The sequence below is a fragment of the Condylura cristata genome, unplaced genomic scaffold (assembly GCF_000260355.1).
Source record: "Condylura cristata isolate star-nosed mole 26May11 unplaced genomic scaffold, ConCri1.0 scaffold00002, whole genome shotgun sequence".
NCBI classification, from domain to species: domain Eukaryota; kingdom Metazoa; phylum Chordata; class Mammalia; order Eulipotyphla; family Talpidae; genus Condylura; species Condylura cristata.
Window position 1 is genome coordinate 58,408,192 of NW_004567103.1, and position 7,155 is coordinate 58,415,346.

The window sequence follows — 7,155 nt, forward strand, 5'->3', positions numbered from 1 at the left end:
AGACCTCTCCTGACCCGCCCGCTGCTCCCCTCAGCAGTGTACTTCATGGATCTTCCTGCTCTGCACCCCACTCTGCCCCTGGTGAATCCTCTCACCCTCTGCATCTCTGGCCTGTACCCAAATTCTGTATGAATAAATAAAAAAATCTTAAAAAAATATTTGTATAATATCAAAAGAAATGTTGTTAATATTTCAAACTTTAAATATTTTATACATATATCTTGTTTATTTAAGCATCCAAGAGCTATTATCATTTGCATGTCACAGTAAGAAAACAAAGTACAAAGAGGTTAACCTGCACAAAGGAAAGCAGGCAAATATCAGATCACACTGGAGCTTGTTGGCCCTGTTAGTCATTAAACGTTTGTTAGCGGTAGAGATCAGATGAGAGCAAGTTTTGGATAGTCTTCTCTAGCAGAGAAGCAGACAAGTTTGAGGCTGGCAGCACCACTAGGAATCTCAGGAGGTTACCTGGATGTCACATGAGTGTGAGAATGAGGATAACTGAATTAGTTTGAAAGAACTAAGCTAGTAGAATAAAAGAATTTAAAGTTATTAAGTGAAAATTTGGAATCAAGGAAAATGTAGGTAATTCACATACGCATTCTTTTTAATTTGACAGTGTAGTCCCTATGTGCTAAGTACTTAATCTTATTTTTTTTAATCTACACTAATCAAATGTGATGATGTAGGCAGTTTTTGGTTTTTTTTTTTTTTTAAGTGTAGAATAACTAGGGTGTAAGCGTAGAATAACAGGGTGTAGATCATAGTTGCATTTGGAGGGGGCTTGAGAGGATTCACTGGAGACAGTGTGGGGAGCAGAACAGGCAGATGCAGAGATACAAGGCTGAGGGGAGTAATGGGCAAGACAGTAGAGGTCTGCTGCATCATATGTGCATTAGCTCCTTGGCTGAGAATCAACTCAGGCCATAGTGTTGACAGCACTGTGTTTAACCCCTAGGCTACCAGGGAGGGCCATCTATATTTTAGCAGTTTGAGGAACCTCCAAACAGTTTTCCATAGTGGTTGTACTAGTTTGCATTCCCACCAGCAATGCAGGAGAGTTCCTTTTTCTCCACATCCTCGCCAACATTTGTTGTTGCTAGTTGTTTGAAGATGTGCCATTCTCACTGGGGTGAGGTGGTATCTCATTGTGGTTTTAATTTGCATCTCCCTTATTACGAGTGATGTCGAACATTTTTTCATATGCCTGTTGGCCATCTGCATTTCCTCTTTGGAGAAGTGTCTTTTTAGCTCTACTGCCCATTTTTTGATGGGGTTGTTTACCTCATTTTTGTTGAGTTTCATCAGTTCTCCGTATATTTTTGTGATCAGTCCTTTATCGCTACTTTTGTGTGAGAAAATGTTTTCCCAATTAGTGATCTTTCTGTTTGTTTTTAGTAATGTCTCTTTTGCTGTACAGAAGCTCTTTAACTTGATATAGTCCCATCTATTTATCTTTCCCTTCACTATTGTGGCGTTGGGTGCTCTGTCTTTAAAGATGTCGCTAAAGTGTATGTCGTGAAGTGTTTGACCCATCTTTGCTTCTAGGTATTTTATGCTTTCCGTTCTTATGTCTAGGTCTTTAATCCACTTTGAGTTGATTTTTGTGACTGGAGTGAGGCAATGATCTAGTTTCATTTTTTTGCATGTAGCTACCCAGTTTTCCCAGCACCACTTGCTGAACAAATTTTCTTTGTTCCATTGTATCTTCTTTGCTCCTTTGTCAAAAATTAGGTGTCCATAAACTCGTGGGTTTATATGTGGGTTTTCTATTCGAATCCACTGGTCTGTATGTCTATTCTTATTCCAGTACCATGCAGTTTTGATTATTATGGCTTTGTAGTATAGTTTGAAGTTTGGGATTGTAATGCCTCCATTTTGATTTTTCTTAGACATGAGGGTTTTGGCTATTCGAGGTTTTTTGTTGTTCCATATGAATCTCATCAACATTTTTTCTATTTCATTGAAGAATGTCATTGAGATTTTTATGGGGATGGCATTAAATCTGTATATTGCTTTTGGCAGGGGGCCATCTATATTTTAAAGGCAAAGGCCACACCTTATCTGTTTCTATCTCTCTTCCTGGGATAGTACAGATCAGGAACTTAATAAATATTTGCCTAATAAAGACAGCAGCAAAGTAGTATCAGCATTATAAAAGCACAAATATGTACTCATAAAATACCAATGGAAATATCAACAATAAAAACTGACTTAATACCTTAAAGGACCAAAGAATCCCTTACTTCAACATTTAGTATTTCAAGTTAACAGGCTAATAAATGTGTTATGCACTATAACAAAATAGCATATTAAAACAATTTAGAATTTATTCCTCTTGATGTTACAAGTCATTCAATGATATCATGATTGCTGATGCCAAACTATTATTTATTCAATAGTAAAAAATCAAAATGTATAGGTTCAAATGTACTTTAACTTGAAAAGCTCTGTACTCCTTTCAGATGAATTCATATTAACTCAACCACAAACAGATATCACTGGCTTATTTAAAACAACAACAACAAAAAAAACCTCTGTGCTGTGCATTTGCTGGAGCATGAAAAAAACCTGCACCTATGAAATCGTATTTTTATGATTTATAAAAAAAAAAACAGACATATTCAAACTGCTTATTATTAAATATCTTAGTATTAAATATCTTAAAATATCAGCATACCGAAAAGCATTGAGTTGTAGAGACACAAATATGATCAAATGAATATAGGCCTTAAAATTAAATAATAAACCAAAAATGCCACTAATAAAGGTTACCCTGGATGAGATGTTTGCTCTAAATAATTTCTAAAAGGTTAAAACTTTCCCAAGAAAAACAGATTTAAGTTTAAAATAATTTTAAGAATCCTTCCCTTATATGTGTGGTTTCTATTTACTTCAAATATATATCAGAATAATACATTACTGACAAAGGGAACTCAACTTGTTTTCCAGTTTAATAGAATACTTTTAATGGTATATTTGAGAGCTTTTAATTTTTATTTTCAGTTTGGTTTTGTTTAAAACAAGAGCACAAGCTGTCCAGTGGGGAAAGGAACAAAGGGGGTTATATAAGGATAGCTGTTCTAGTCACCATGTCAATTAATTCACAGCTAGAAATCTACCTCCCCAAAGAAAGAAAAACAGTGTTTGTAGAATAACAAGCTTTTCAAATATGAGGCTAGTGTCCTGAATACATCATATTTAAATTTTTTAATCTTTTTACCTCTGACCAATAAGAATAACTAAGTTGCCATTATAATGGGGTGTTCTGGGGAGAATGGGCTCTACTTAACTATTCTTATTGTAAAATACTTGTTAGGACAATCAGATTGGCTTAAGATGGAATGGGCCTATTACTAGTAAAGACCATCTCAGGCTTTAAGAGTCTACAGGGATTTAAAAATCAATGATGCTATAGTATAAGCATCCTTTAAAAAAAAAAAATCCACAAAGCAAGCTAAACAAACATTGAAAAGGTATTCTTCAAGACTATTTTAAAGTATTTTAACTTCTCATTCATATACCCATTTAAGAGACTTGATTTCACACCGCTAACTCTATTAATATGACTAGTGGGCATATGCCAAAGCATTAAGATACATAAATAATATTTTGGAAAAAAAGTAAATGAAAGCAATTGACATATGTATTTATTTATGTAATCACATTTTAACTTTAAATTCATGGAAATCGTGACAAAAATAAAACTGTGTAAAAACATTTTTAGTTTGTGGGCTCTTACATTATGCTGGGGTTTCTTTCTTTTTTTTTTATTCCCAAATTGTGCTTTTTAGACTTTTCTATTAGTCCTGAAGGTAAGATTATATTGTGATTATACTGGAATTTTAAAACTCCAAGAACACAGGTATGTCAGTGGACCCTTCTTTTCTGTTGGCATATTCAGAGGAATGATATTCCAAATATGTGAAGAGGTAACCTTCACTTCTCATCAGTGATTCACTAAATAGGGGATGGATCAGAAGTGAAAAAAATCCTTCCAATTTACTGCAACTTTTGTGAAGAAATTCTCTGGGGTAGATTGGCCATCCATGGGAAGTTCAATAGAAAGGAAGACACACAAATGGCTCTTTCTAAAAAAATTCATTCATTCCTTCTCCTTATCCCAATAAAATTTTGTTCAAGGGCTACAAAATGACAAGGCAGATTATAAGTAGTAGAAATATATGTCTACACTACTTTGAATATAGAAGCAAGTAATGAAAATTAAATCAATATAATATATATTAAAAATGACTGGTGTTGGCCCTCCCTGGTGGCGCAGCGGGTTAAAGCACGGCACAAAGAAGCTTAAGCCACTTTCGCATGAGTTCGATCCCCGCCTGCCCCGGAGGAGATCCACATGGCGCGGAAGACCTCTCCTGACCCGCCCGCTGCTCCCCTCAGCAGTGTACTTCGTAGATTTGCCTGTTCTGCACTCCACTCTGTCTCTGGTGAATTCTCTCACCCTCCGCATCTCTGGCCTGTACCCCGGTTCTGTACGAATAAATAAATCTTAAAAAAAAAGACTGGTGTGTGGTAGCAAAACTGCAAGGAATGGACTTTTGACAGACTACCTTTTTAGTTCATGATAGATAGGATTGAGGCATCTCTGAAATAAACCAATAAGCAGGTAGGCAATATTTTGTGGAACATATTGGAAGTAAGTAAAGTGGTAAAATTCATTATATAAGCACTCTGCAGTTAAAGACCACATTTTCAAAACTGCATACACTTAGAATAAAATTCAGTAACAGATGCTCTGATATAAAACATCAAACATCTTGGACCAGTTGACAGATACTTGCAAATGATTCTAGGGAGAACTGTAACAATTTGATTATTAAGGAAGTTCTGAAGAAAACATAAGACAGTTTAGAGTTTGTGTTTGGTGTTTATGTATATTATAGTAAAAGATACAATTCTAAGTGTGAAAGTGCATACTTATATTCCCCCAAATTCCTGCCACACAAGCTTTCTCTTTACAGATTTAAAAAATATATATAAAAAAAATATAAACCCAACAATTCTAGATTGTTGGGGGTGACCAGGTGTCCGACAACTACCAGTGGAACTAGATAAGAGTGAAAATGCCTCCCGTCAGGGAGGTACCTGTAGGTAAGGGCAATAAAGAACTGGGTCTCCCATCAGGGGTCACAGCGATGAGTCACCCCTTTAGAATCTGAACCTTGAATCCATATAAGAGACCCTTTTCCCCTATAGGCTGGCAATAGCTTTGGGCCCCACCCTAGGGAGCTCTGACTCAGCTGCTGCTCGGGAGCAATAAACTCTACTTGCTCAGCCTTTCTTCTTTGTGGCTGATCACAGAATCGGGGCAAGGCATAGATGATAATAAAGAAGGTTTTGATTTAAGAGAGGGAGAAACTATTCATATTAACTGATATAGTTATTCATCCAACAAAAGGCTCCACACATTACAAATGACTAATGCCGACTTCTCAATATACAACAGCCTTCATCTGGTTTGGGTGTTTCAACATCTTCCCAGGGCTACAACAGTTGACAACTCTAGCTCAACTCTAGTTTCTGTCTTACTCTCCTTCTTTTTCCACTGAGAAGCGATAGAATGTTTTGTGGTTTCTACTCTTGGCCCACACAACAGCAGGCAGGTTCCATGCTCAGCAACACTGACTGGCTTTGAGAAATATATAAGCATAAATACCCCTTAGGAAGCTACTAGATATTTTTAGTATATTCCCTAAATGTCTTTTTTTCTGCTTGGCCAAGTACCTTTCTGGATTTAAATGAGGCTATTTTATTATAAGAATGATAACTTTACAAATGATATTTATTGTAATGTAAAAGCTCACTTTCAAAATATACAAACAGTCCCCGCTGAGTAACATAAAATCATTAGTTCCACATAGCAGGTGTTCTTTTTCATTCTTTAAATGCTAAATCTTGTCATTTCACTATAGTTTCAGAAATAGTTCTACTATCTGTCTTTTCAGTAATTGGAAAATGATACAAAAGACTAACACATCAATTTATATAAATAATATTCATCAGAAGTGAATAAAATACACGATTACAATTATTGTCAATTATTTATATTCCTGAATCTAAGTGGCAATAATCACTCACAACATATTATTTTTTTCCCATTATTTGAGCTTACATATTTCTACAACTAATGATCTGAATTCCCAAAGTATCATCAAAAAAAAAAAAATGAAAAGGTTATATAAATGTCATTGCCTTGCTGTGAATTTTACATGCTTTTGCTGAACTCCATTCTGAACATCTGGACTGGGTTTCTGCTGGAAAGAGAAATACATCTATGCATGAAAGTGTTCCTGGCAATAGCTTCTTGACTTGAAGAGGTATGAAAATGTGTGAAAAAGTACTCCTAATCAAGCATTAACAAATGCATTGCCTTTATTTTTCTTCTCTATAGAGTAATGCTTGAACTTTCTATTAGAAAGTTCATACTGCTCATTTTCTTTTTCATGCAGAAAAGACCTCTGATAGTCTCATAAACAGTTTCAAAAGTTAAAACATGTTAGCTAGAACAAAGGCTGTCTTTTACTAATACATGTAAAGGATTGCATTGTATAAAATAGGCATTGTGTTGTTGTTGTTGTTGCTGTTTTATGTTACTTTACAATGAACTGGAAGACAAAAAGGGTCTACATGTAAACTACCAAAAATACAATATTGGGGTTATTCTTAACTGGGATTCTTATTCTATATGTGTATGCCTAGACTTTGAGATCTCCTACTTATTTGTATCTTCCAATGGCATGTTTTCTTTCTTATTTTATTGCCTCACAAATATGTTATTTGCAAATATAAAACTGGTGGATAGATTTTAGAAAATTATAAAGAATTAAATCACTCATAATCATGCCACTGAATAGTGGGATTTTCCGTATTTCTCTAGAAATGAATTTTAAGTGATTCTTAAAATTTTAATTATTAAAATTTAAGTTATTTAAACATTTTAACATATGGTTTTTGTATTAAATGTGAAATTCTCAAGTTACTGTTTAAAGAAGTTCTTTTAACTAGAAACTCAATTCATGAAGTTCACTGACCTTTAAAAAAGTAAGAATGGTAGATAAAACAATCCATAAACACTCAGCTGTGTATTTTGACTTGATTCCTATTATCTACTAGTAAAATAAGAAGGCA

The 7,155-nt window shown here is 34.7% G+C and overlaps 1 protein-coding gene across 2 annotated transcripts in view; it reads right to left on the minus strand.

Moving 5' to 3' along the window:
• GALNT13 (polypeptide N-acetylgalactosaminyltransferase 13) overlaps positions 1-7,155 on the minus strand; it is a 413,355-nt gene that overhangs the window by 121,967 nt on the left and 284,233 nt on the right. The gene's annotated exons all lie outside the window — the stretch shown is intronic.